Genomic DNA, 27,587 nt, shown 5'->3' with positions numbered 1-27,587 from the left:
GACCAAAAAAGGGTGGAAGAATGGAACTGTTCAAAACAAAAAGGGTCTAAAGATATAAGATTTTTAAAATAAAAAACTGACTACACAGCAAAGAAAAAAGGCTTGACTGAATGACCAAGCCGGCCAAGGAGTCTCTCCCAACATTACCTGCTGGTGTCAGGTTCTGATCATCAAAAGGTCCAAGGTCCTGGTGATGAATCAGCTCTCTTATCAGGATGGCAAAGCTGTAAACATTTCCCTTCGGGGTGCCAGACCGAGGCACCCAGGGGAGCTGCAGTAGTTCTGGGGCCCGTCCAGTAGAACTCTGCAAAGCCAAGATTGTCAAAGGTCAGAGCTGCTGGGTGGAACAGGAAAAGTCACCCCTTCTTTTTCCAGGAAGCACAGGAGCCCTGAAAGTATCCAGCCCCTGAGAAGTTGGCCCTGATAGTTGGAGACATCTCCATATTCACACACTTGGGGGCCCGTGTATGTGAATACGAAGGAACTAATGAGGATGATCCTGCCCTAACACCTTAACAGCAGTTAACTCACGACTGTGCAATTACAGGCGGCTTTTCTTTTCCTTTTTCCTTTCTGTACTGCCTACACTAAAAAAAAAAAAGTGTAACAATTCATAGAACATAAAACTAACTACCTGAAACCGAACAACTCGGTGGCACTGAGAACCCTGGCAAGGCCGTACAGCTAGTACATCTAGTTCCAAAACATTTCTGACTCCCCAAAGTAAAGCCTTGAATCCATGAACCAGTTTCTGACCATTTCCCCCATCTCTCAACTCCTGCCAACCATCAGTCCACATTCTGTCTCTACAGATGTATCTGTGTTGGATATTTTATAAACTTATATTTCTTTTGCAGTGATGTTTGTAGATTTTTATATCATTATAGGCTACAATCATGAAAAGAAAATATAGTGGAGGATGGGGAGAAAGAAATGGCTACTAACAGGTTTTCAGCATTTCCCCCTTTGTCTTTTCTGCAAGATACCATATTACAGACACCTCCCCACGTGCACACAGCAAAGTTGCTGGCAGCGTGCTGCTTCAGAGAGAGGCGGTCAAGGTGGAACGCACTGGGCTCACCAAGGCCCGGGACAGTGCAAGGCAAGACTCAAGAGTGCTCAGTAAGCCTGGACAAGAAGGAAGAGTCGTGGAGTCTCAATTCGCACACGTGTGAAGGAGGGCTGGACGCCAGGTGGTGTCTTGTCTCGAGGTGTACATCAGAATCACTTGCGAGGCTTTTAGAAAACAATACAGATGCCCAGACCCCATCTTCATAAGTTCTGATTCAGCTGGCATGGGATGGGACCCAGCCCCTTTCATGTCGTTTGAAGCTTCTCAAGTGACAGAGAGGGTGGAGAACTACCAAGCTCATCAACTGTAAGGGGCCTGGCAGGTGATACCTTCCCTGCTGAGAACACAGGATGAAGACACGAGGGGACATAGAAGCCTGAAGACAAGGGCAGTGACTCCCCTCAGGTCACCCAGCTAAGTCAGGGCAAGGACTAGGCTCCTCACTCAGACACCCCACCATGGATTCAGGCCACTAGTGGGTTGTTTTTTTTTTTCTCTCCTCTCTTTGGGTGACCAGAATAACCACATCCATCAGCCCCAGAGGAAGGCCCAACTGCAGGGACCCAAGTGGCTGAGCATCAGAAAGCACAGGTGAGGTGAGGAGCCCTGTATCCCTCTCCTGACAGCTAGCGGGTGCAGGATTTGCAGCGGTTACCCGACAGGTCCGTTGTTTCCTCATTGTATGTCCGGCCATGCTGGAGTTCCCGCAGCCCGAATCCCGACAGCTTCACCTGCATCTGGCCGTCCACCAGGCAGTTGGAAGGCTTCAGGTTGCCATGGGACCCCGGGGGCTCCTATGGAGGAACAGCAGGCCCTAAAGAGTGAAAATGAGTAAATGGATTAGAGCAGGTGCCAATGGCCGCTGCTGGAAGACATAGAGACCAACACACAGAAACAGACAGGCCCATGGTGGGAGACATGTTCATTTCCACATTCGTTTGTTCAAGAGCCCCTCATCCAGGGCGTCACCCTGGGCAGGGACATCCAAAAAGGAGAAAACTATTTCCAGCTCCTTAATGTGGAGCCACAAAGGCAAGGCCAGCTTAAAAAAAAAAAGTAGCCTTGTGATCAGACTCCGGGGTTCAAACCACATGGTAGAAGGCAAGTAAATTTACCCCATGAGCCTCACTCTTCTTGTCAAAACAGAGATGACAGGGGACTTCCCTGGTGGCCCAGTGTTTGGGAGTCTGCCTTGCAACACAGAGGACATGGATTCGATCCCAGGTCGGGGGACTGGGATCCCACATGTCTTGGAGCAACTAAGCCCATGCACCACAACACATTACACCAATTATTTGTATGCAATAAGAAAGCACTATTATTTATAATATTATTTATTTATAAAGAGGACAGAAAAAAAGCCTAGAGTCAGAAGACATGTTCAAGCCTAAACTTTACCACTAAGTTTCTTCAAACAAATCATCTAACTGGGCCTCAATTTTACCATCTGTGAGATGGGTCTGCCTTAGACCCTTGCTACTTGGAAGATGTCCCAGGGACCAGCAGCATCAGCATCACCTGGGAGATCAGCAGAAATGCAGAATCTCAGGCCCTGCCCAGACCTACTAGATCAGACTGTGCATTTAAACCCGGTCCCCAGGAGATGCATGTATCTATTAAGCTGAGAAGACTTGTCCTTGTCAATTGTTCTCAGCCTTGGATGCACATTAAAATCACCTGGGGAGCTTAAAAAGAATAAAGGAATGCTTGGGCCCAGACACAAGAACCTGTATTACTGCAGATTACATATCATCCAAACTAAGCCTGAGTGCAGAGAAGACTGATCAGAATGGAGGAAGAGGACTTAATCTGAAGGCGGGCCGAAGGAGGTCAGTCCCCAGGGCAGTTGCTGCTAAGTTGCTTCAGTCGTGTCCGACTCTGTGTGACACCATAGATGGCAGCCCACCAGGCTCCTCTGTCCCTGGGATTCTCCAGGCAAGAATACTGGAGTGGGTTGCCATTTCCTTCTCCAATGCACGCATGCTAAGTAGCGTCAGTCGTCAGTGATGACTCTTATTTACTAAGGAGATGAGGGCGGTGAGGGAGGATCTCTCACAGTGAAGAAACTCGGGGTTTTAAACGTTCCCTGTGGGGGTGGGAGGGAGGCTCAAGAAGGAAGGGATATATAGAGACATATGGTTGGTTCACATTATTGTACAGCAGAAACTAATACAACATTGTAAAGCAGTGATACCCCAAGTTAAAAAAAATTTTTTTTAAGATATGTTAAAATATTTAAAAAATAAACTGCTCCCAGAGAGCAGGGATGGAGCTGGAAGATAAACCCAGGTTGGGTCACCTTTGAAGTCCAGCTACTTCTCAACCACCCGTTTCACTGTTTCTGGAGCCCTGGTGTTTGCGGAGTAGGAAGCGGGTAGCTGAAAGCATACCTCTTCTTCTGACACCACTGTCAGGTTTAAATGAATCACAAGTCTAGCCTTGAGTCACTCAGTATGGTTACAACGTGGCACCGGTGTCCAGCAAGGGGGAATTCGAGGAGTGTCACTGAATGGATTATTGCACCCTGGGACAGGGTCCTTGGGCCTCCCAGTCACCAGCTCCAGGACTCCCCTCTTCCTCCAGCAGTAATGTCAGGCTGAATCACTGTCGGCTTTAGCTAGAGCCCTGAGCCAATATTGCATAGAATTCAGGCTAATACCGAAAGCGATAGGAAACATTCAAAACAGTGGGTACACTACCCTCACCTCACCCCTAAAAAAATCAGGAAGCTGTGTTCCTTTACCATCCTGCTTTGTCGTTTCTTGAGATGACAAAGTTGAATCACATTTTAGAAATGAGACTCACTGAACCAGTCCCGGAGGGGCCCGGGTGGGGTTGCCTCTGGAATGTTTCCGGCGAGGCTCCAACAAACAGAGGTTTGGGCTTGAAATCTGGGGAGACCTGAGTCCCATCCAGAGTCCTCTCAGACCTCATGGAGACCTCTCCATTCCGCAGGACTCCTTCTGGGGACACATGACTGTCCCTGCCCTTCCTAGTGCCAGGCACACCCCAGACATGAGACCTTCTACTTTCTGGTTGCTGCTGACTACCGCTGACATCCAGGGATATTAGCAGAGCTCCTTCCATGAGGACAAAAAATGACATGTTTAGGGATGCCTGAAATCCTAGGAAGGTAGTTCTCTTCAAGAGATGGCATGCATTTGTCTGTTTTGTTTTTATTTTTCTATCTTGATGGAAATGTCCGATAAGGGCCTGAAATGTATTCTGTTGTCTGAGAACAAATAGAACCATGAGATTTTCACAGTTTAAGTGCCAGGTTTAATACACTTTTGGCAGTTCTATTACCTACGTGTCTGAGGCCACCTTTATTTTCCAATTGGAAGGCTGAAGCTGGCCCACACGGCTCCCCGCTCTGAATCCCACACCTGTGTTCTCTAGCACTTGGCAGGAAAGAAAGAATTCAGCTTTTGGAGACAGACTGGTTGCAGAGCCCGATCTGCTTCGTGCCAGTTGGGCCAGTTACTTTACCTCACTAAGCCTCTTTATTCTTCCTTTTGAAAAGGAAGTAAATATTAATATTACAAATATTGGAGCTAAGGATAAATTAACGGCAAGGTTAATTGCTAATTATTAAGAGATTTATCCAATAGAGGCTTCCCTGGTGGCTCAGAGGTTAAAGCGTCTGCCTCCAATGTGGGAGACCCGGGTTCCATCCCTGAGTCGGGAAGATCCCCTGGAGAAGGAAATGGCAACCCACTCCAGTATTCTTGCCTGGAGAATCCCATGGACGGAGGAGCCTGGTAGGCTACAGTCCACGGGGTCGCAAAGAGTCAGACACGACCGAGCGACTTCACTTCACTTTATCCAATAGAAATATAATGAAGCACATGTATCATGTTTAAATTTTTGGTTAAGCAGGTGAAATTACTTTTAATATTTTACATAACCCAATGTGTTAAAAAAACTTATCGTTTCAACACGTAATCAACATGAAAATATTATTCAGATATTTCACATTCCTTTTTTTTTTTTAACTTAATCTTCCAAAACTGGCATGCATTTTATACTTTTAGTACCTCTCCATTTGAACTAGCCACACTGCTGATGTTCAGTAGTCATATGTAGCTGGTGGTACCATATTTAAACAATGCAGGCTTGTCGTATTGTTCAATTAAATAAGAAAGTGTATGGTTTTTAGTATTAGCAATTGGGTTATCTGGGGTAACAGTAACACCATGCATGCTCAGTTGCTAAGTTGTGCCTGACTCGGCGACTCCAAGCACTGTAGCCAGCCAGGCTCCTCTGTCCATGGGATTTCCCATGCAAGAATACTGGAGTGGGTTGCCATTTCCTCCTCCAGAGTAAACCATACTCCTGCTAATACTAACAATTAACATTTATTAGATAACCGTTTTGGAGCAGGCATGATACTAAGCAACATGCATATCTTAGTGCTCATAACAAAACTATGAGGCAGGTCCTATTATTATCTTTTATTTCATACACAGGGACACTGGTTAAGGTCATCTGGTCCATACATGGCAGAGCCAGGGTTTAAATCCCCAGGACAACTTCTATGCCAAACTGTCCTTCATGCTGTTAATCAAGATGTCTCTCCCTGAGAAACAAAGGCCCGTCCCTAACTCAGGATGAGTATTATACTCTCCAAAGATCCTTCCCAAGCTGGCCCCACTGGGTTGAACTCTCTGATCACAGGACAAAGAGATGCATTCCTCTGCACCCTTCCAATTGGGTTAACCCAATTAGGTGCTTGATCAATATACATTTGCTATCTTGAAAAGTGGGTGGTATCTCAGAATCTCCCTGATACCTGAAATAGAGGAGGTTCTGGTCAAATGGACATCGGGAGAGAAATTGTTCTTATGACTAGCATGTGATGGCCAGAAGTGCAACCTGACCCTCAGAGTTCGGTCCAGCACCTGGGTTCGCGTCCAAGTCACCCATGCTAAAGCTCCAACATGATATAGGGAACTTTCTGTTATTCTTAACCCTCTTTCAAGGAATGTTTGCAGAGTAATTGGCCTCAGAGGCCCTACATGAGCCTTGACATAGTGCAATGTGCACACTTCATTTCAGGAGACAGCAAGCCTTCCAAAGCAAAGAGTTGAGCTGTCCATTGTTTTTCTGGCATGGAATGGAGGCCAGACTTAGTGACCCTAAAATAGCTGATGACCACCAGGAAGACTGTCCCCTTCAAAGTGTCATTCACACCTGCCCCAGCATTTCTCCAGAACATCCTTTGAGTTAATTCTCGAAAACCAAACACCCACACCAAAAAAGCTAGTCATTCACATCATGGTGAGAACTTACTAGCTTTCCTTTACATCCAATATAAACGATGCCAACTGCTTTGATTGGGATGGGAGGCAGATCACTGGAGATGAGATGAGACTACTTCCCTGGGCTTAGTGGGGAGGTAATGGAAAGTAGGGGAGGGGAAACAGAGAAGATCCCAGAGGAGAGGATACCACATCAGAGCTTCCTATTTTAAAACTGTTATAGCACCATCTAAATAATTTCCTATGTACAATTCCTGACCTTTTCATTTTTTTCTCTAGCTTCATTTTAAACCATTCAAAGATGAAAACAAGTCCTTGTCTTCCTAAGAATGTGCACAGATTAGACCAAATCCTTAAGAGACGCTCAATGAAGTTTTACTAAAATAGTATGAGTGGTGGCCCAGAGTTGTCCTCAGAAACCAATCACAGGGAGGTTTCTCTTTGTCTACCTTCCTTGGTAATAATACATCAGCTTCCCACTAAGGCCTGGGAGGTCAAAGTTTAACAGGGTCATTAAGACTTAGCTCCTTAGACACAAAGAGCAATCAAATTCTTGAGGAACAGATGTCCTTCGAGGTCAATCAGGTCAACCTCATCCATGAAACCTACATGGAGGCTGAGTAACAATAATAATAATAATAGCTAAAATATATCTGACACTTCCTCTGGCTCAGATACTTTCTAGCACTTTGTGTTCATTAATTTACTTTATGCTTGCAACAGAATATGAGGCAAATCTATTATTATCCCTATTTCAGATGGAAAATGAGTCAGATGGGCCATGACACTGTGGACCAGCATTCTGAAAATGCTCTCTTCACCCTGGCCTAAAATTCAGCTGCTCTTTCCAAGCTCACGGATCCGCTCCTACCATTAGAGGGGAAGTAACTTGCCACAGCCACTCAGTGAGACACTGGCCTGAAAACCCAGGAGAGCAGAGTTTATGTTTCACCCATGTATCCCCCACAACACTCATGCAGGGTCTTGCCTATAGGAGTCTATCAGCTGATGGATGGGAATGTTGATTCATGGACAGACAGCCTTGCCCTGCTGCCATGTGTCAGGGTGAGTGACTTCCTCACCAGGACCCATTTCCAGGTCATTGGCTTGGTCCCCTCTAATGGAAAAAGCAGATGCAGTGAGCTTAGAAAGACCAGCTGGATTTTAACCCAGGGTGAAGAGAGCACCCTCGGAATGGGTCACAGGTGGGTCATTTTCCACCTGTGAAATAGGGATGATAATAAATCTACCTTTTTTTTTTTTTTAGATCTTCCTTATCTTTTGTTGTGAGAACAAAGTAAGCACTATTTTAGCTATTATTACTATTATCCTCCTCCTCTTCTTTACATTCATCGCAACCCCCTTTGCCCAAAGTGAATATTCACCTGCTAGTTTACTTTCTCAGATATGCATCCTAAGGCCACCTCTTAGATCAACAGCTCTATGGTGACTGTGGCAGTTATTCCCATTTTCTGGAGAAAAGAATCAAGGGTTAGGGACAAGGAAGGGTTATTAGAGTCTCCCTCTCCAACTCACTTTATGATCCAGTAATTAGATTTTCTTTGGGGTAAAAAAATTTGATGCTAAAATGTAAATACTCCGTTCATATTCAGGTATCCCTTCCAACTTGAGTGTAAAATATTTCACTCTGTTGACATGTACTTGAGATCAGGGAGGGTGAAAAGGATGGAAAATCTGATGGAAGAAGTGTATTTTAGGAGTGGAATTATTTTGTTTGAAGAGATTTGAGGAGCACCAGAATTTTTAAGAAAGATTACAGTTAATCCAAGACACGGAACAACTCAAGAACACTATTTGTTCTTTACATAAGTTTATGTGATACTCACATTGACTATGTCATATGCAAATGAGAGCTTGAATATCCAATCCATTTCATTGTCTGAGTTTCTCAAAACATCCTGAAAAACACAATTATTCCAAACATCACAAGTGGCTCACCTGGAAGCACAGGGGCTTCATAGGTTCTGTAGATTTGATCCTAATGCTTCGGATGATGTTAAGCAGAAATGATAACACCTGAGGCAGAGAACTCTAAATCGAGTAACCAGAACTCTTCCTGGGAGAAACCATAACCTGATTAAATATTGAGAAAGTTACACAGTCTTGAGTTTTACAAATACTTCCTTGCTTCTGACACAAAGCTGAGGGTCACACACCACAGGGAGGATGGGCCCAAGAACACAGTTCAGAAGTAGCTATGACACCGTAGGAGACAAAACCAAGCTCAAACAATTTCCACATAGAACAGAGAAACCAGACTCTTGGCAACTGCCCTGCTAATTTAATCCTCTGCAGGCAGCCCAGCAAGATAACTCAGATCTTTAAATTAGACCGGAGAAGAACTGCTCTTGGATGAAGGGGCAAAAGCATTGATAAGCTTCTTTATTCAGTTTAGTTCAGTTCAGTTCAGTTGCTCAGTCGTGTCCGATTCTTTGCGACCCCATGAACCGCAGCACGCCAGGCCTCCCTGTCCATCACCAACTCCCAGAGTTTACCGAAACCCATGTCCGTCGAGTTGGTGATACCATCCAACCATCTCATCCTCTGTCGTCCCCTTCTCCTGCCCCTAATCCTTCCCAGCATCAGGGTCTTTTACAATGAGTCAACTCTTCGCATGAGGTGGCCAAAGTATTGGAGTTTCTGCTTCAACATCAGTCCTTCCAGTGAACACCCAGGACTGATCTCCTTTAGGATGGACTGGTTGGATCTCCTTGCAGTCCAAGGAACCCTCAAGAGTCTTCTCCAACACCACAGTTCAAAAGCATCAGTTCTTCAGCACTCAGCTTTCTTCACTGTCCAACTCTCACATCCATACATGACCACTGGAAAAACCATAGTCTTGACTAGACGGACTTTGTTGGCAAAGTAATGTCTTTGCTTTTAAATAGGCTATCTAGGTTGGTCATAACCTTCCTTCCGAGGAGTAAGCGTCTTTTAATTTCATGGCTGCAATCACCATCTGCAGTGATTTTGGAGCCCAAAAAAATAAAGTCTGACACTGTTTCCCTATCTATTTCCCATGAAGTGATGGGACCAGATGCCATGATCTTAGTTTTCTGAACATTGAGCTTTAAGCCAACTTTTTCACTCTCCTCTTTCACTTTCATCAAGAGGCTCTTTACTTCTTCTTCACTTTCTGCCATAAGGGTGGTGTCATCTGCATATCTGAGGTTATTGATATTCCTCCCTGCAATCTTGATTCCAGCTTGTGTTTCTTCCAGCCCAGCGTTTCTCATGATGTACTCTGCATAGAAGTTAAATAAGCAGGGTGACAATATACAGCCTTGACGTACTCCTTTTCCTATTTGGAACCAGTCTGTTGTTCCATGTCAGTTCTAACTGTTGCTTCCTGACCTGCATACAGGTTTCTCAAGAGACAGGTCAGATGGTCTGGTATTTCCATCTCTTTCAGAATTTTCCACAGTTTGTTGTGATCCACACAGTCAAAGGCTTTGGCATAGTCAATAAAGCAGAAATAGATGTTTTTCTGGAACTCTCTTGCTTTTTTGATGATCCAGCAGATGTTGGCAATTTGATCTCTGGTTCCTCTGCCTTTTCTAAAATCAGCTTGAACATCTGGAATTTCACGGTTTACATATTGCTGAAGCCTGGCTTGGAGAATTTGCCCTACTGGGGCATAAAAGAGCTCTTGCCCCCACTGGCTGTTGGCAAAGGAACTGACATCCCCCAAAATTGTCGCACTAGACGTGATACTGTTGTTCCCTCTGGACACAGGCGTGGCCCTCTGGAGTGGCTGCAAAACAGGACACAACTCGGTTGCTCTCAGTAGGATGACCAAGTACTAATGAGACTGTGACTTTTATAGATGAGGACGATTAGTGCCAAGGTGAATAGCAGTTAATAAATGAGAGTCAGGACGCCAGCCCTGATCTCTCTGACCTGGAGTACAAGCGCTGAACTGCTCCACACACCACTGCTGGGTCTATGCCAATGTGAACAGTGTCATGGTTAAGACTCGGCTCAGGCTACCCCAATTCAAGTTCTGGCTCTGGCACTTAACCTGATGCGTGACCTGATGCTGACGTCATTTTCCTCAATGATCATGTGAGGATGTGACCTCTCTGCGTCCCACCTCCAGGGCCTCCCCAACACCTAGAGAATGTATTTTAAGATTTTTTTTTAATATTTATAATTTTTTTTTAAAATTTGGCTGGGCCAGGTCTTAGTTGCAGCATGCAGGATCTTTCATTATGACATGAAGGATCTAGTTCCCTAATGAGGGATCAAGCCCAGGTCCCCTGCATTGAGAACACAGAGCCTTAATCACTGGACCACCAGGGAAGTTCCTAGAGAATATATCTCAAACAGAGTAATTCTGCTTTTCAAGAAGAGTCTTACGCAGGACCCTAATGTAGAATACAATAGACCAAAGCAGTGCTGTTTTAGTTGCAGAGGAAGAGGAGGGCTCAGAATTCCTTCCAACCACACCTCTACCTCATTCTATCATCCACCCAAGGCCAGACCAGTGAGCCCCAAGATCCCCAGGGACACTTGAAAAATAATTAACAAGTGAACCCCAATCTCCTGATCAAGCTTCTTTGACTTGAAAGTGAAAGTGTTAGTTGCTCAGTTGTGTTTGACTCTTTGGGATCCAAGGGACTGTAGCCTGCCAGGCTCCTCTGTCCATGGAATTCTCCAGGCAAGAATACTGGAGTGGGTTGCCATTACCTTCTCCACTCTTTGACTTAGTACCTGTCAAGTCACCTTTTTTTGAAAGTCATAATTCATTTATTCAATAAATAGTATATTTGAGAATACCAATAAAAGAAAACTAATTTTGCAAACTATAATTTTGAAAATAAAACCAATATAACAGGAATAAAATATACATAACACAAAAAGAATGTTTGATTTTGACTCATCATGCTTTCTTGATTTTTACAATTAAGCTAAATGTCTTCAGAACAAACCTGTTTTCCTTGGTCTAACTTGAGCACTTTTCTAACAAGCAACAACATTCTGGAACACTTTTGCTTTGAGATATTTGAGATTCATCTATTTGTTGAAGTGCATAGATCCTAATTCAATAGTTGATATGCCTATCTTGTTATCCTCTGAATATCATCAGTAGCATGTATTCCTGAACAAGTACTGTCTGCAATTCTAAAATTTTTTAATCTTTGACATAAAATTTATTTCAGTTGTGGGTTTTTGATCACTTTGAGAATCACTTGAAAGTAAATTTGAAACCCTCCCTTCACCTTCCCGTGGGAACAAAGAGCTCTTATCAAAGTGTAGAAACTTGGGTTCTGTCTTTCTACTCTAAAGAACATTTCTCACTAATGCCTCTGGGAAGGCAAAAAGTACTTCAAAATAATCAATATACACTGGCAAAAATTACCCTGCCTAATATTAACAACAAAAACAAAACAAAAAAAGGTGGGGGGGAAGACACTTCAAAACTTCAAGCTTAAAGTATGCATAAAACACAGTTAATGCTGTATTTTCTGGAATTACATAAATATTATATACTTATCAAATAAGGTCATGCTTGTTAAATGTGTGTCAAGTCTCACAGCCCTGAGAAGCCCACACCTCAGTATACCCTGGCATGACCTCTCTCCTGGTCACCACTAGCAAACCCACCCTCCCCAAATGACACCTCTTCTCTGAAGCCTTTCACAGTGCTGCAACATTCAATCCCTGAGCCACATCCACAGAGACCTGTAGGGGTCTTTGCCTCACCTTGTAGACACCTCCCAGAGAACCCGCCTCCCCCGGAAGGCATCCGTTCCCAGTGTATCCTCCACTCTGCTGGCCTGAAGTAGACGGGCAACACATGTATGTGTTGAATAAATGAATTGTATTGTCTTTATTATCAGTAAGTTAAAGAAGTTGATGCAGTTTTGAAAATAACTAAATGCTCCCCAGAAGACAGCTTTAATATTTGAGCAGGATATATGAGTTCTTCTACTACCCAGGTGGCACTAGTGGTAAAGAACCTGCCTGCCAATGCAGGAGACACGGATTCAATCTCTGGTCAGGAAGACATGGCAACCCACTCCAGTATTCTTGACTGGAGAATCCCATGGACAGGGGAGCCTGGTGGGCTACAGTCCATGGGGCCGCAGAGTTGCACACGACTAAAGTGACTTAGCGTGCATGCGTACAAGTTCTATGCACCACAAAACAGAGCTGAAGGGAACTTTAGACACCATCTGATCATATTTAAGTATTCAGAAACTGAGGCCCGGAAATGACGCTCCCAGCAAGAAAGTGGTAGGTCTAGAACCAGAACACAGGGCGCAAGACTCTCCATTAACCATTCACTTTATAAGTGAGTCAGTATGCACCCTCACAGATTTCTAGTTCAGGACCCTTCCATGAGGCCAGCAGTGAGCAGGAAAGTGGATGTCTCGGCCAGGCGTGGCCTCACCTTGCTCTGGGGCAGAATGGTGATGTCGTCATAACTGATTTGCCACCAAATATCTTTATTTTGCCTCTGCAGTTTTCCTCTCTTTATCCTTAAAATCAGACCTATGATGACAGCTCCCAGGATGGTAATCAGGAGGGTTAGGGTGAAGATCACAGTCAGTTCAGTTCAGTTCAGTTCAGTCGCTCAGTCATGTCTGACTCTTTGCGACCCCATGAATTGCAGCACACCAGGCCTCTCTGTCCATCACGAACTCCCGGAGTCTACCCAAACCCATGTTCATCGAGTCGGTGATGCCATCCAACCATCTCATCCTCTGTCGTCCCCTTCTCCTCCCGCCCCCAATCCTACCCAGCATTAGGGTCTTTTCCAATGAGTCAACTCTTCGCATGAGGTGGCCAAAGTATTGGAGTTTCAGCTTCAACATCAGACCTTCCAATGAATACCCAGGATTGATCTCTTTTAGGATGGATTGATTGGATCTCCTTGCAGTCCAAGGGACTCTCAAGAGTCTTCTCCAACACCACAGTTCAAAAGCATCAATTCTGCGGCGCTCAGCTTTCTTCACCGTCCAACTCTCACATCCATACATGACCACTGGAAAAACCATAGCCTTGACTAGACGGACTTTTGTTGGCAAAGTAATGTCTCTGCTTTTAAATATGCTATCTAGGTTGGCCATAACCTTCCTTCCAAGGAGTAAGCGTCTCTTAATTTCATGGCTGCAGTCACCATCAGCAGTGATTCTGGAGCCCAAAAAAATAAAGTCTGACACTGTTTCCACTGTTTCCCCATCTATTTCCCATGGAGTGATGGGACCAGATGCCATGATCTTAGTTTTCTGAACATTGAGCTTTAAGCCAACTTTTTCACTCTCCTCCTTCACCTTCATCAAGAGGCTCTTTAGTTCTTCTTCACTCTCTGCCTTAAGGGTGGTGTCATCCGCATATCTGAGGTTATTGATATTTCTCCCGGCAATCTTGATTCCAGCTTGTGTTTCTTCCAGCCCAGCGTTTCTCATGATGTACTCTGCATAGAAGTTAAATAAGCAGGGTGACAATATACAGCCTTGACGGACTCCTTTTCCTATTTGGAACCAGTCTGTTGTTCCATGTCCAGTTCTAACTGTTGCTTCCTGACCTGCATACAGATTTCTCAAGAGGCAGGTCAGGTGGTCTGGTATTCCCAGCTCTTTCAGAATTTTCCACAGTTTATTGTGAGCCACACAGTCAAAGGCTTTGGCATAGTTAATAAAGCAGGAGCAGATGTTTTTCTGGAACTCTCTTGCTTTTTTGATGATCCAATGGATGTTGGCAATTTAATTTCTGGTTCCTCTGCCTTTTCTAAATCCAGCTTGGACATCTGGAAGTTCATGGTTCACATATTGCTGAAGCCTGGCTTGGAGAATATTGAGCATTACTTTACTTGAGTGTGAGATGAGTGCAATTGTGCGGTAGTTTGAGCATTCTTTGGCATTGCTTTTCTTTGGGATCGGAACGAAAACTGACCTCTTCCAGTCCTGTGGCCACTGTTGAGTTTTCCAAATTTGCTGGCATATTGAGTGCAGCACTTTTACAGCATCATCTGTGAGGATTTGAAATAGCTCAACTGGAATTCCATCACCTCCACTAGCTTTGTTCGTAGTGATGCTTTCTAAGGCCCACTTGACTTCACATTCCAGCCACATGTCTGGCTCTAGGTGAGTGATCACATCATCATTATTATCTGGGTCGTGAAGATCTTTTTTGTACTGTTCTTCTGTGTATTCTTGCCTCCTTTTCTTAATATCTTCTGCTTCTGTTAGATCCATACCATTTCTGTCCTTTACTGTGCCCATCTTTGCATGAAATATTCCCTTGGTATATCTAATTTTCTTGAAGAGATCTTTAGTCTTTCCCATTCTATTGTTTTCCTCTATTTCTTTTCATTGATCACTGAGGAAGGCTTTCTCATCTCTCCTTGCTATTCTTTGCTATTCTTTGGAACTCTGCATTCTAATGGGTATATCTTTCCTTTTCTCCTTTGCTTTTTGCTTTTCTTCTTTTCACAGCTATTTGTAAGGCCTACTCAGATAGCCATTTTGCTTTTTCGCATTTCTTTTTCTTGGGAATGATCTTGATCCCTGTCTGCTGTACAATGTCATGAACCTCCATCCATAGTTCATCAGGCAATCTATCAGATCTAGTCCTTAATCTATTTCTCATTTCCACTGTATAATCATAAGGGATTTGATTTAGGTCATACCTGAATTGTCTAGTGGCTTTTCCTACTTTCTTCAATTTAAGTCTGAATTTGGCAATAAGGAATTCATGATCTGAGCCACAGTTAGCTCCTGGTCTTGTTTTTGCTGACTGTATAGAGCTTCTCCATGACTTATGAGTTCAGAGAGCACCAACTTAATTATAGGAGCTAGATTCCCCAGCTGACCTCCTAGCAAGAACCACAGCCCTCTGTCTCCTCCCAGCCCTCTTTCCGTAGCATGAACTAAACTTGGGAAAGGTCCTGCCATACATGATGACTTCCTGATTGCTGTCATATTGAAGAAAAGGCATAAATAGGGAGCCATCTGGGGACTTTTGTAGGACATAGATCGAGTAATCCATGCGCCTTTCTCCCTGGGAGTCCACAAACACGGGGCCGGTGATTCCCAGAAAGAAAAGCATTTACACACAGTAAGGGGGACAGAGAGAGGAACTTGGAGCTCAAAATGCCAGCCTGCCAACTCGTATCAGAGGATTGCCCTCCCCATATTCTCCACGCTGCCAGGCCCTGGGGCACGAGTTTGCAAACTTCACTCTCAGCGTGGCCCTTCCTTTGTGGTTTTGGCTTGTGCTTAGCCTTGGTGCTCAGATCGGGCCCAGGTGCATTCCTTGTTGTTGCTTAGTACATGCCAACCCCACACACAAAGGCTACATTAGCAATCCCATAAGAGTAAAATACAGCAGTTCCACACTCCAAACTAGGACCTGGGGTCTGACCTAGGACTTACTGAAGATGTGTTCCCTCCCAGGACACGTCACAACATTAACATTCATCAGCTCCTGCAATGTACCCGCGCTGCAGGTTCTAGTGATTTCACGCAACTAATCCTAGAGAAGAGAATGGCAACCCACGCCAGTATTCTTGCCTGGAGAATCCCATGGACAGAGGAGCCTGGCGAGCTACAGTCCATGGGGTCGCAAAGAGTCGGACAGGACTGAGCAACTAACACTTCCATTTCCCTTTCAGTCACGGTGGACCCCGCAGAGGAGGCACCACCATCCACTCCTAATAAGCAGGGGTTAGAGGCACAGACTCCCTGGAGTTTGCAGAGCCAGGAAGATGCAGGCCTATTGGCCCCAAGTGTGTCGTCTTCCACACCTCTCGCTGCTTTGCTGTGCCCACTTGCTGGTGTCCTCAATGTTCAGGCTTGAACACTGCTCCCTCCCAAGGTCTGCACAGGAGAAGGGCCACAGCAAGGGCAATAACCAGGGTTGAACCGGGAAACAAATTGATCTGACAGAGAATTAAACTGAGATTAGGAAGACAGACTCCTCCCACTTCCTCCTCCCTTGTTAAGTAAATGCTTCAGGGTCAGGAAGAAAAGATGGGAAACAGGTTAATATTTCCACTTGGAAAAGGTGTGGATGGGATCGTTGTGAACTGAATCTATGAATATCCCAAAGATCAGAGCTTGACTCTGCTTTTGAAATGTCAAGTGAAGTGTAAGTCTTAATTTATTAAGGGAATGATAAGCCAAAGGAAAGATAAATAGCTGCCCTTTAACGGGCACATGCATGCCTGTGTGCTAAGTCGCTTCAGTCGTGTCTGACTCTTTGCGACCCTAAGGACTGTAGCCCATCAGGCTCCTCTGTCCATGGATTCTCCAGGAAAGAATACTGGAGTGGGTTGCCATGCCCTCCTCCAGGATATCTTCCTGACCTATGGTTTGAACCTGTCTCTCCTGAGGCTCCTGCAGTGCACCAGATTCTTTTGCTGTTGAACGAGTGCATACTTCAGAGTGCCTGAAGAACTGTGGATGGAGGTTCATGCCATTGTACAGGAGGCAGTGATCAAGACCATCCCCAAGAAAAAGAAATGCAAAAAGGCAAAGTGGTTGTCTGAGGAGGCCTTACAAATAGCTGAGAAAGGAAGAGAAGCTAAAGGCAAAGGAGAAAAGGGAAGATATACCCATTTGAATGCAGAGTTCCAAAGAATAACAAGGAGAGATAAGAAAGCCTTCCTCAGCGATCAATGCGAAGAAATAGAGGAAAACAACAGAATGGGAAAGACTAGAGATCTCTTCAAGAAAATTAGAGATATTAAGGGAACACTTCACGCAAAGATGGGCACAATAAAGGACAGAAATGGTATGGACCTAACAGAAGCAGAAGATATTAAAAAAAGGAGGCAAGAATACACAGAAGAACAGTACAAAAAAGATCTTCATTACCCAGATAACCATGATGATGTGATCACTCACCTAGAGCCAGACATTCTAGAATGTGAAGTCAAGTGGCCTTAGAAAGCATCACTATGAACAAAGCTAGTGGAGGTGATGGAATTCCAGTTGAGCTATTTCAAATCCTCACAGATGATGCTGTAAAAGTGCTGCACTCAATATGCCAGCAAATTTGGAAAACTCAACAGTGGCCACAGGACTGGAAATGGTCAGTTTTCACTCCAATCCCAAAGAAAAGCAATGCCAAAGAATGCTCAAACTACCGCACAATTGCACTCATCTCACACTCAAGTAAAGTAATGCTCAATATTCTCCAAGCCAGGCTTCAGCAATATGTGAACCATGAACTTCCAGATGTCCAAGCTGGATTTAGAAAAGGCAGAGGAACCAGAAATTAAATTGCCAACATCCATTGGATCATCGAAAAAGCAAGAGAGTTCCAGAAAAACATCTGCTCCTGCTTTATTAACTATGCCAAAGCCTTTGACTGTGTGGACCACAATAAACTGTGGAAAATTCTGAAAGAGCTGGGAATACCAGACCACCTGACCTGCCTCTTGAGAAATCTGTATGCAGGTCAAGAAGCAACAGTTAGAACCGGGCATGGAACAACAGACTGGTTCCAAATTGGGAAAGGAGTCCGTCAAGGCTGTATATTGTCACCCTGCTTATTTAACTTCTATGCAGAGTACATCATGAGAAACGCTGGGCTGGATGAAGTACCAGCTGGAATCAAGACTGCTAGGAGAAATATCAGTAACCTCGGATATGCATATGGCACTACTCTTATGGCAGAAAGCTAAGAACTAAAGAGCCTCTTGATGAAAATGAAAGAGGAGAGGAAAAAGTTGGCTTAAAACTCAACATTCAGAAAACTAAGATCATGGCATCTGGTCCCATCACTTCATGGCAAGTAAGATGGGGAAACAATGGAAACAGTAACAGACTTTATTTTTTCGAGCTCCAAAATCACTGCAGATGGTGACGGTAGCCATGAAATTAAAAGATGCTTGCTCCTTGGAAGAAAAGCTATGACCAACCTAGACAACTTAAAAAGCAGAGACATTACTTTGCCAACAAAGGTCTGTATAGTCAAAGCTATGGTTTTTCCAGTAGTCATGTATGAATGTGAGAGTTGGACTATAAAGAAAGCTGAGCACCGAAGAATTGATGCTTTTGAACTGTGGAGTTGAAGAAGAGTCTTGAGAGTCCCTTGGACTGCAAGGAGATCAAACCAGTCCATCCTAAAGGAAATCAGTCCTGAATAATCATTGGAAGGATTGATGCTGAAGCTGAAACTCCAATCCTTTGGCCACCTGTTGTGAAGAGCTGACTTACTGGAAAAGACCCTGATGCTGGGAAAGATTGAAGGCAGGAGGAGAAAAGGATGACAGAGGATGAGATAGTTGGATGGCCTCACTGACTGTATGGCCACGAGTTTGAGAAGCTCCGGGAGTTAGTGATGGACAGGGAGGCCTGGCGTGCTTCAGTCCACAGGGTCACAAAGAGTTGGACACGATTGAGTGGCTGAACTGAACTGAACTGAACTGAACTGAACTGATTGCATACTATGCGCCAAGCACTTGATATGTTTTAGTTTAGTTTCCTAACCAGGGATTGAACCCTAGCCACATGTGTTGGAAGTGCATAATCTTAACCACACGACTGTTGGGGAAGTCAACAATATTGGTATATTTTAATTACTTCTCAGTATTATACAACAGTGGAAAACATGAACCTTGAGAAAAAAAATAAAATAAACAGGCCTTATTTTGAAATCTAACTCCACCATCCCATAACTTTGTAACCCTGGGCAAGTAGGTAACATTTTTACCCTGGGATTTCATGCCTGTGTAGTGTATCATAGATGGTAATAGCACTACCTCATGTTTGGTGCAAAGATTAAGTGAAATAGAACACAGAAGCTCTTGGTACCCAGCTTGGTATAAAGTAAGCCCTCAATAGATGCTGATTATTATTATTAGAGATGGCAGCAGATATTATCTCTGTCTTACAAAATAGAAAGCTGGAGTGTAGCAAGACAACCTCCACTAGCCAGCTCCCAGGGTGATTTCAACACAGTTTGCCTATCCTCACACCTGCAAGGAAAGTAAAAATGGGATCGGCTCCATCGTTAGAGGCTGAGGTCCTGCGCAGGCAGGCACAGCAGCAGAGAAAATACAACTTGGGGAGTCTCAAGGGGGTGATCCCAAGAGGTGGGTCTCACCCTCTTGAGTTTTATTCTTTTTTTTAAACTTCTTATTTTGTATTGCGGTATAGACAATTAATGGGCTTTCCTGGTGGTTCAGTGGTTAAAAAAGAAAAAAAGATCTGCCTGCAATACAGGAGCCACAGGAGACTCAGGGTGGATCCCTGGATCAAGAAGATCCCCTGGAGGAGGGCATGGCAACCCATTCCAAGATTCCTGCCAGAGGAGCCTGGTGGGCTACAGCCCATGGGGTCTCAAAGAGAAGGACATGACTGAAGCAACTTAGCGCACACATACACACAGGCAATTAACAAACAATGTTCTGATAGTTTCAACTGAACAGTGAAGGGGACCCAGTCAGATGTATACATGTATTCATTCTCCCCCAAACTCCCCTCCCTTGAGTTTTATTCTCGATGAATTGAGTTTGAAAGGAGCTGTGGGAGAGACTTTCAGGGGGGAAAGCTACCCTAGAGGAACCCCCACCTAGTCTGGAGCAGCCTTCTAGATAGAGCAAGAAGAGCAGACTGTGGCCACTGGAGACTGAACCTCAACCACCTCTCCAGGAAGGCCGGAATCTCCACGAGAAAGAGGAGTTCTGTAATCACAAGCCCAACAAACTCCAAGCCCCACGGATGGAGCAGCTGGCCAGAGTAGGGAAAACCCACCACAGTCAAGTCACTTACCCTGCAACATGGTCTGATTGGAGCCTTTCAGACTGATGACTAGCCACCTCCCATCCCAGAAATAGCTCCCGGCTATTACCACTTCCACCAGGGTCTCAGCATACAGCAGGACTGCATCATGAAGGTAGGCAGCGTAAGGGCTCACCTTAGATGGAGGAAGCAAAGGCAGGGTTGAGAAGGGCCGGTGGCTTCCTCCATCACAGTCTGGGCTCAGTTAGAAGCACCCTTCTTCCGTCCTCTTAAGAGTGTGACACAGCACAGCAGAACATAGTGACATAGAACCTAGCAGAGGTTCTGCATCATTCCGACAGAAAAAGGAGGCCCTCCGCGTGTCCTGGCCTGTGCTGGCAAACTCGGGGATCACAACTGCACTTTTCCTCTTTAGGTCTTGTTTTCTCTTGTAGATTGCATGATCCTTCAAGTGGGGAACAGTGTTATCAGCCATAGGCAGGAGGGGATAGGGTTTAATCGAGAAGGTTGGAGCCAGGAGCCAGGCTGGTCCTGGTACTGACTGTGAGACTTGAGTAAGTTCCAGAACCTCTCTGAATCTTGGCCCATTCATTTATAAAAGAGGCAGAAGGCTGTTGTCATGGTGAGTATGCTGCTGCTAAGTCGCTACAGTCATGTCCGACTCTGTGCGACCCTATAGACGGCAGCCCATCAGGCTCTGCCGTCCCTGGGATTCTCCAGGCAAGAATACTGGAGTGGGTTGCCATTGCCTTCTCCAGTGCATGAAAGGGAAAAGTGAAAGTGAAGTCGCTCAGTCATGTCCGACCCTTAGCGACCCCATGGACTGTAGCCTACCAGGCTCCTCCCTCCATGGGATTTTCCAGGCAACATGGTGAGTATAAGGACAGTTAAATGAGGCAGAATAGGTATGGTATCTTTTGTATTAAGTGGCACATATTCGGTCTTCACTTAGTCAACAAAAATGCAAGTGCCTACTAGGTGCGAGGCACTGTTCTCCCTATAGAACCTGGTATGGAGCTGACACTTAGTCAGTGACACCCCAAATATTCATTGATCATCTTTTCCTGTGTGTTGGGGTCCACAGTTAGCTGCCCCATTCCTCAAGGAATCTCTGTCATCAGTAGCTTCTCACCAGCTTCAGGCTCAGCTTGGCCCCGCATTGGAAGGAGCTTGACTCTGGCCGATCGTCTGGCTAACCAGACACGTTGCCCCATTATCCCGCTCAGCCTGGAACTACCACTGGCTGATGGCTGCCTTCTCCCTGTTCCAGATCATCTGCCAGCCTTGACCCGTCCTAGCTCCACAGCTCTGACCACCCCATTCTGGTTCCTGGTCCCAGCGTCCTTCTGAGAAAAGAAACTGTTGGGGTCTGAGTGCCCACTGGTGTGTGTTCTGCCGCTTGCATGTACTATGTCTTCAGACACTCCAAGCTACAGACTGGAAGCTGATGTCGTTATCAGTCCCATTTTTAGCGGAGACTCAGATCCAGGGAGGTTAAACAATTCCCCTCAAAGTCTCATGGTTAGTAAAACGCAGAGCGAGGATAGAAGCCCAGGATTCTGACACCCAGGCCACGTGGCCTCTCAACTAATAACCTCTGCCCTCCTCGTGAACCTGGGTGTGGATTTCACAACTCATCTGGCCACTGTTAATTTGGGGCTGAGGAAGATAAAGAGAGAGAGAGAGAGAGAGAGAGTGTGTGTGTGTGTGTGTGTGTGTGTGTGTTAGGAGCCTGGGGAGTAGGGAGAAAAGAGAAGCAATAAGAGTGGAAGTGTAAAAGCCAGACACAGATATCCTCGAGGAAGGGGGGACGGATGTGTATGGGAAGACCCCGTCAGATCCGCTCTGCCGTGTGGATGGGGCTCTAGAAGGGTGGCCCCTGCAGGCTTTGGTGGACCTGCTCTCGGAAGCCTTCACCACTAGGGCCTTCTCAGGCGGAGCTGAGGGCTATGAGAAACACTGACTCGTAGACTGCAGGAAAGTGTGTCACCTTCTGATTTGTCAATACCTCCTTCCAAAAGCGGTCCTGAAAAATAATGAAATAAATTAGCTGTTCTGTAGGAAACACCCTGAGCAACAGTCAGGGTCAATTTTGAATGTCTATTCTAATCCTTGGAAACACTTTTGGCAGTCTGACATACTTCATGATGACGGCTCTGGAAGACCTGCCCTGCAAAGTCTATGTCTCCTAGCAAGCACTGAAACAATGAGAAGGAAGCAAAAAATAATAATAATAAACCAGTCAATCAATAAGAAAGCTTACCTGGGGCAATGAGCAGCTAAGATGCAAGAAGCTCACCTTTTAACAATGGACGGCAAAAGCTTGAAAAACTTACGCTGATTGATTCTCAAATTTCTGCTTATAGCTTAAGTGGTTGGTTAATCTCGTTATTACCTACATTATTACAATTATGACAGTAATACCCACTCCCTGTGTGTATATATGTGAAAGACAGTGAGATCTCCCCCAGTTTCCCTATTACCCCCTCTCGTCTCCTCTGAGAGGTTTTCAATGTTCTAGACATGGGCAGAGGTGTGTGTGCACATACGTACATTTTTACATAAATAGTATCATGCTATAACGGTGTTCTGCAGCTTGTTTTTTGTCAACTTCAGCATATACTCGGAACACTTTTTGCTGTTTCATTGCTAGGTTGTGTCCAACTCTTTGCGACCCCTCGGACTGCAGCACACCAGACTTCCCTGTCCTTCACTGTCTTCCGGAGTTTGTAAACACTTTTAGGAAATGGATTTACGCTATTCTTTTTTCAAACAGCATGAATTCACTTGTATGGATGCTGTGAGGTCTATTTTTAGGCCCAAATTCTTCCTGCACTTCCAGCAGTTGGAACTGGATCATTAAGGTTTGGGGAGAAAGTGACAAGGGAGTTGGATGGGCTTCCCTGCTGATGCTGAGACTTGGTGCACCATCTTCCCCTCACGTGTCTGAAGGCAGATGAAGGAGAGGAGGAAAAATGAAGGAGAAAAGGTGGACAGCAATGAAAAGGGAAGGTAGGAGGAGGTTCTGAAAAACTTGGCTTACAATTAGAATTCCGACTGGCTGCCCAACGAAACCCAAGACACTTTGGCCATCTGAAATACTTTACGATGAAAAGATGAAAGAAACCTGGAACATTATTATGCACATTCCTGTACTCGCTTTTTCCCCATTTCAGTTTCTTCATTTCAGTTCAGTGGCTCAGTTGTGTCCAACTCTTTGTGACCCCAGTTTCTTATGATCATATAAAACAAGCTCATTTTTATGAAGATAAAACTGCCGGTAAAATTACACAGTGTGTCCTTGGCTAAATGCAAGAAGCTTTTTCTTAGAAGCCTGTGGGTGCACATATGGTGGTTAAATGTACAGACACTGAGGCCACCCCACCTGGTTTGACAACTCAGCCTTCCTCTTACTAGCTGTGTGGCCTTGGGCAAGTTAATTTTCTTCTCAGGACCTCAGTTTCCTTATCTTTCCATAGGATGGTGTGAGCTAGTTTTAGTTTATCAAGCACTCACAGTAGGGCCTGGCAGTTAGCACACACTCCGCAAAGCAGAGCTGTTGGGCCCAAGGTCTCGGTCTCAGAGTCCAGAAGACCAGCTCTGTCACTTGGGAGCTCTGCGATCTTCGATAAGTTTCCTTATTTCTCTAAGCCTCAATTTTTTTCATCTGTGAGTTGGAATGCTAACAATCTCTACATCACAAGGCTGTTGAAAATATCAATGCAATGGTGCATGTAAACAATGCGTGGACTATCCATCTGCCTCAGGGGCTGTTGGGAAAACCTAGCCCTGATGCAGGTATAATGTAGAACTTGGTATTCATGGTGGGATAGTGGTACATGTCAGCTGTCCCTATTGTTACCAAAAGAACCAAACCAGCTACGAATTGCCTCATTGGACCAGCTTGTTGGTTTTCCCAGGACTTATTGGGGCTCAAACAGAGGTGGCTATGGGAGAAAAGAAATTGGGACACTCTGAGTTTGAGACCGTTAGGGTAGGCCTCAGCAACCCAGTAGGAATGACAGTTTCTTCTCAGCTGGTGTTTGCTGATATAAACTGCAGAGGGCCGGGTTCCAGAGCCAGCAGCCTGGCTCAAGGCCAGTCTCCCCGTCCTAGTAACTGAGTGAACAAACTCTGGGTAGGTTCTTTCCGTTCAGTCTCCTGATCTTCAGTTAAGGACGCAAGAGTTGCTGCCTCCTAGGGTTGAGTATTCAGTGAGCTAACGCATCTGGCACCTAGCAAGTGCTGAGTGTTTGTTACCTCTGCCTACCGGAGCCACTGAGGTGTCATTGGCACCCACCTCCAGCTGCTGCAAAATGATGAAGACGAATTCTCCTGTGTGGAGTCCCAGGTTCTCTGCAGCCAGCAGGATAAGCTTTGCATCTTCTGAGCTACAGATTAAGATGATAACTGTAAGACAAAACAGCCAACTGCACATGGGCATGCACACATATACACGTTATAAAGTCTAGCCTGAAGTCACTGCAAATGAGACATAAACATTGTCTTTCCTTGAGCATGCTTTAGGAAATAGGAATGCCTAAACTGCTCCCTCAGCCTATACTTCTTCTTTGTCATGGTTTTCTAAAATAACATTTATTTTTTAAAAGTTAACATGTACATAACAAAAAACCAAAAACACAAGGAGCAAAACACAAGTCATCCATAATCACAAGCAGTTTACCATTTGGTGTGTCCTTCTAGGTCTCATTTGTGTATTTACACAACTAAGCACCCGTTTTTATGTAATTAGGATTTGGGGTTATAGCCACAGGTCTGTATGAGCCTGTACTTCTTGAGCCATGCCAGCCATATACAAACCAGCAGCTTTCACCTCATGGAACGAAAGTCTTCGCTGCAGCTCTCTCCCAAAGCACAAATGGAAAAAGTTTGAGACCACTTCTGTGCTCTGCTGCTGCTGCTGCTAAGTCGCTTCAGTCGTGTCCAACTCTGTGCGACCCCATTTAATTGACTCAGAACAATAGACCTGACTTGTAGGTCGGTTGGATTGACAGAGAACTTAAAACCAGGAGAGTTTAGACTGTCTGAGTTGGGATGGGGAAAAAATGAGTAGACCATGGTATTTTTTTCCCATCCAAACACATCAGCATGCATTCTGAGGGCACAACAATGATTTACTTTTATGTTTTTATTTTCATATTGGAGCATACTTTCACTTCAGAATTTTTATTTTTAACTGACATATAGTTGATTTACAATATTGTGTTAGTTTCAGGTGTACAGCAAAGTGATTCAAATATATGTACACACACGCGCACACACACACATATATAACTTTTCCCTTATAAGTTTTAAAAAATATTGAGTATAGTTCTCTGTGCTATACAATAAGTCCACGTTGGTTATCTATTTTAGTGATTTAATTTTTAAAATGAGATAAATTATAATCTATTTATCTGAGCTCCAGCTAGGTGCCAGGCAATGTGCTAAGCAAAGGATACATCAGTGAGCAAAAGAGAAAGTCTTTGTTCTCAGGGAGCTGACAGTCAGACAGACAATACACAAGTAAAGAGGTTAGAGAGGTCATTAGAGATTCTAATGAATGAAGGGGGAAAAGAATGCTGTGATACTAATGTGGGGAGGGGGAGTTTCTCCACATCAAGTAGTCAGGAAAGGTCCCTTGGAGGACATTGGATGGGCTCTGGGCTGAGTCTGGAGGGATGAGAGGAAGCTATCTATGAAAAGAGTACTGGGTGGGGTGAGATGGAATTATGAGTGGAACTCCAGGCCAAGGGATCAGCAAGTCCCCAAATCCTAAAGCCAGAAGGAGCTTAGTTTATTTGAAGAAGAGAAAGGAGTCAGTTACTAATTCCTGCTAGAAAGTAGAGTCTTAGAAGTATTACCACAATATTTACTACGATATGTTTATCAGTTACTTGGTCTGGCACTTTACAGGCATGACCTTATTTAATCCTCTCTGTTCTATGAGATAGGTAAGATGATTGTCATCGTACAGATAAGATGTCTGAGGCACCGAGAGGTTAAGCTACTTGCTCTGGAGCACACAGCTAGAAAGTGTCAGAGATGGGTTTCAAACCTAGGACTGTCTGTCTCCGGAGCCCTAGCTCTGAATGACAACCCAAGTCCAAGACCCAGCCTACTTAGAAAGTTCTTCCAGAAATTACCATTTACATCAAAACACTATAGCATCAAGAATTTCACTGTAGACAAAATTTTTCTTGTTGGTAGTGATGCTTTTATGTACCATTAATTATATACCCTGTTTTCGTCAGCTTCTTACATTCATAGAAAAATGAAAATTCTTAGTTTTTTTCAAACAATCATTTTTTTCCTCTATCTGCCTCTCTAAACATAAGCAACAGAAGATTCTTTCCTACTTACCCCTGGAAATCAATGACCGGCTCCTAAGATTCTCTTGAAGCAAGACTGGTGTATCTCACATTGGTGGTGTTGGGGAAATGGGATTTGTGTTCATTCTCTACAACCCTCCATAACTCATCCAGTCCATCCCAGGAGGAAGTCCTGGAATGACCTCCAAACATGCCAATGTGTTTCTAGCCCAGGTAGAGGAGGCTTTTCTGGAGGACATTACCGATTCGGTGCATGCGTGGCATGAGGTTCACATAGGTGTCATACAAGAAGTTGTTCTCCAGTTTCACTGTTTGTCCAACAAAGTCGAACATGGGGATGTTCCACTCAGAATCCAGCAAACCAATAACCTTGAAAGTAACCAAACGGATGTCTTTCCATAATTGAGTTTTGTCACTGTCCAACTCCATTATAAAATATCTGCCTCAGCTTTGGATTCAGGGAGTCTATGGGTCATACTGAACCCTCTCTTTTGGAATATTGATAATGTCTTAGGTCCAACTTGATGATGCAAAATCTCAGAAAATAGTAGCAATAGCTAGCATCTCATTGTAGAGCTGAAAATGTGGGGGCACAGAAACAGAACTTACAAAATGAGCAAGCAGTAAACCTTGGAATTCAGGTAGTGTGATAGCAGAGGCCACACTCATAGGTGCTACTTACTTTTTTTTAGTCTTTCTTAATGTGTTCCTTATTCATTTCTCATTCGTTTTCCCCTATGAGCCTACTATTTACAGGAAACTTCAGAGATCTTCCTCTTAAAAAGATCTTGAGATCAATTATTACAGGAGTTAAGACATGTAAAAATAACTGTAGAGTTAAATATGCCCTTCAACATTTATAGGCAATAGATTTAGGGGAACTTAAAGAAGTAAGAAATTGCTTCTAATTTGGGTATTAAGGATGTGAATATTGAGGGTAGAGGGATAAAGACAGGCTCCATGGCTTTTGAGCTTGACTTTGAAGAATGGGTAGGCTTTGTTAGTCAAATGGGGAATTCTAGGAGAGATTAAGATTCAAATTCAAATATAAACTTAACTCTGTAGCACCCACTAATAATAGTTCTGCAGTATTTTTGAACACAAACGTTGTACTGTCTATTCAGCCTTTGCATCTACACCTCTAAGAGCACAAGATACCCAAGGACATTAACAAAGCTAATCTCATGAGGTAAATGAATAC

The 27,587-nt window shown here is 44.4% G+C and overlaps 1 pseudogene across 1 annotated transcript in view; it reads right to left on the bottom strand.

The window, feature by feature from the left end:
- LOC145539513 (guanylate cyclase 2G-like) overlaps window positions 1–27,587 on the bottom strand; it is a 63,250-nt pseudogene that overhangs the window by 34,836 nt on the left and 827 nt on the right. Inside the window, exons 2-10 of the transcript XR_014077869.1 lie at window positions 26,418–26,755; window positions 24,355–24,464; window positions 21,899–22,080; window positions 20,087–20,233; window positions 15,255–15,397; window positions 12,061–12,134; window positions 8,181–8,252; window positions 1,728–1,886; window positions 148–304 (exon numbers count right to left, since the gene is read on the bottom strand). The product of XR_014077869.1 is annotated as a guanylate cyclase 2G-like (transcript). The remainder of the gene's footprint in view (window positions 1–147; window positions 305–1,727; window positions 1,887–8,180; window positions 8,253–12,060; window positions 12,135–15,254; window positions 15,398–20,086; window positions 20,234–21,898; window positions 22,081–24,354; window positions 24,465–26,417; window positions 26,756–27,587) is intronic.

The sequence above is a fragment of the Giraffa tippelskirchi genome, chromosome 2, assembly GCF_054371585.1.
Source record: "Giraffa tippelskirchi isolate mGirTip1 chromosome 2, T2T-mGirTip1v1.2.pri, whole genome shotgun sequence".
Classification (NCBI taxonomy): domain Eukaryota; kingdom Metazoa; phylum Chordata; class Mammalia; order Artiodactyla; family Giraffidae; genus Giraffa; species Giraffa tippelskirchi.
This window is presented reverse-complemented; position numbering and strand designations above follow the sequence as displayed.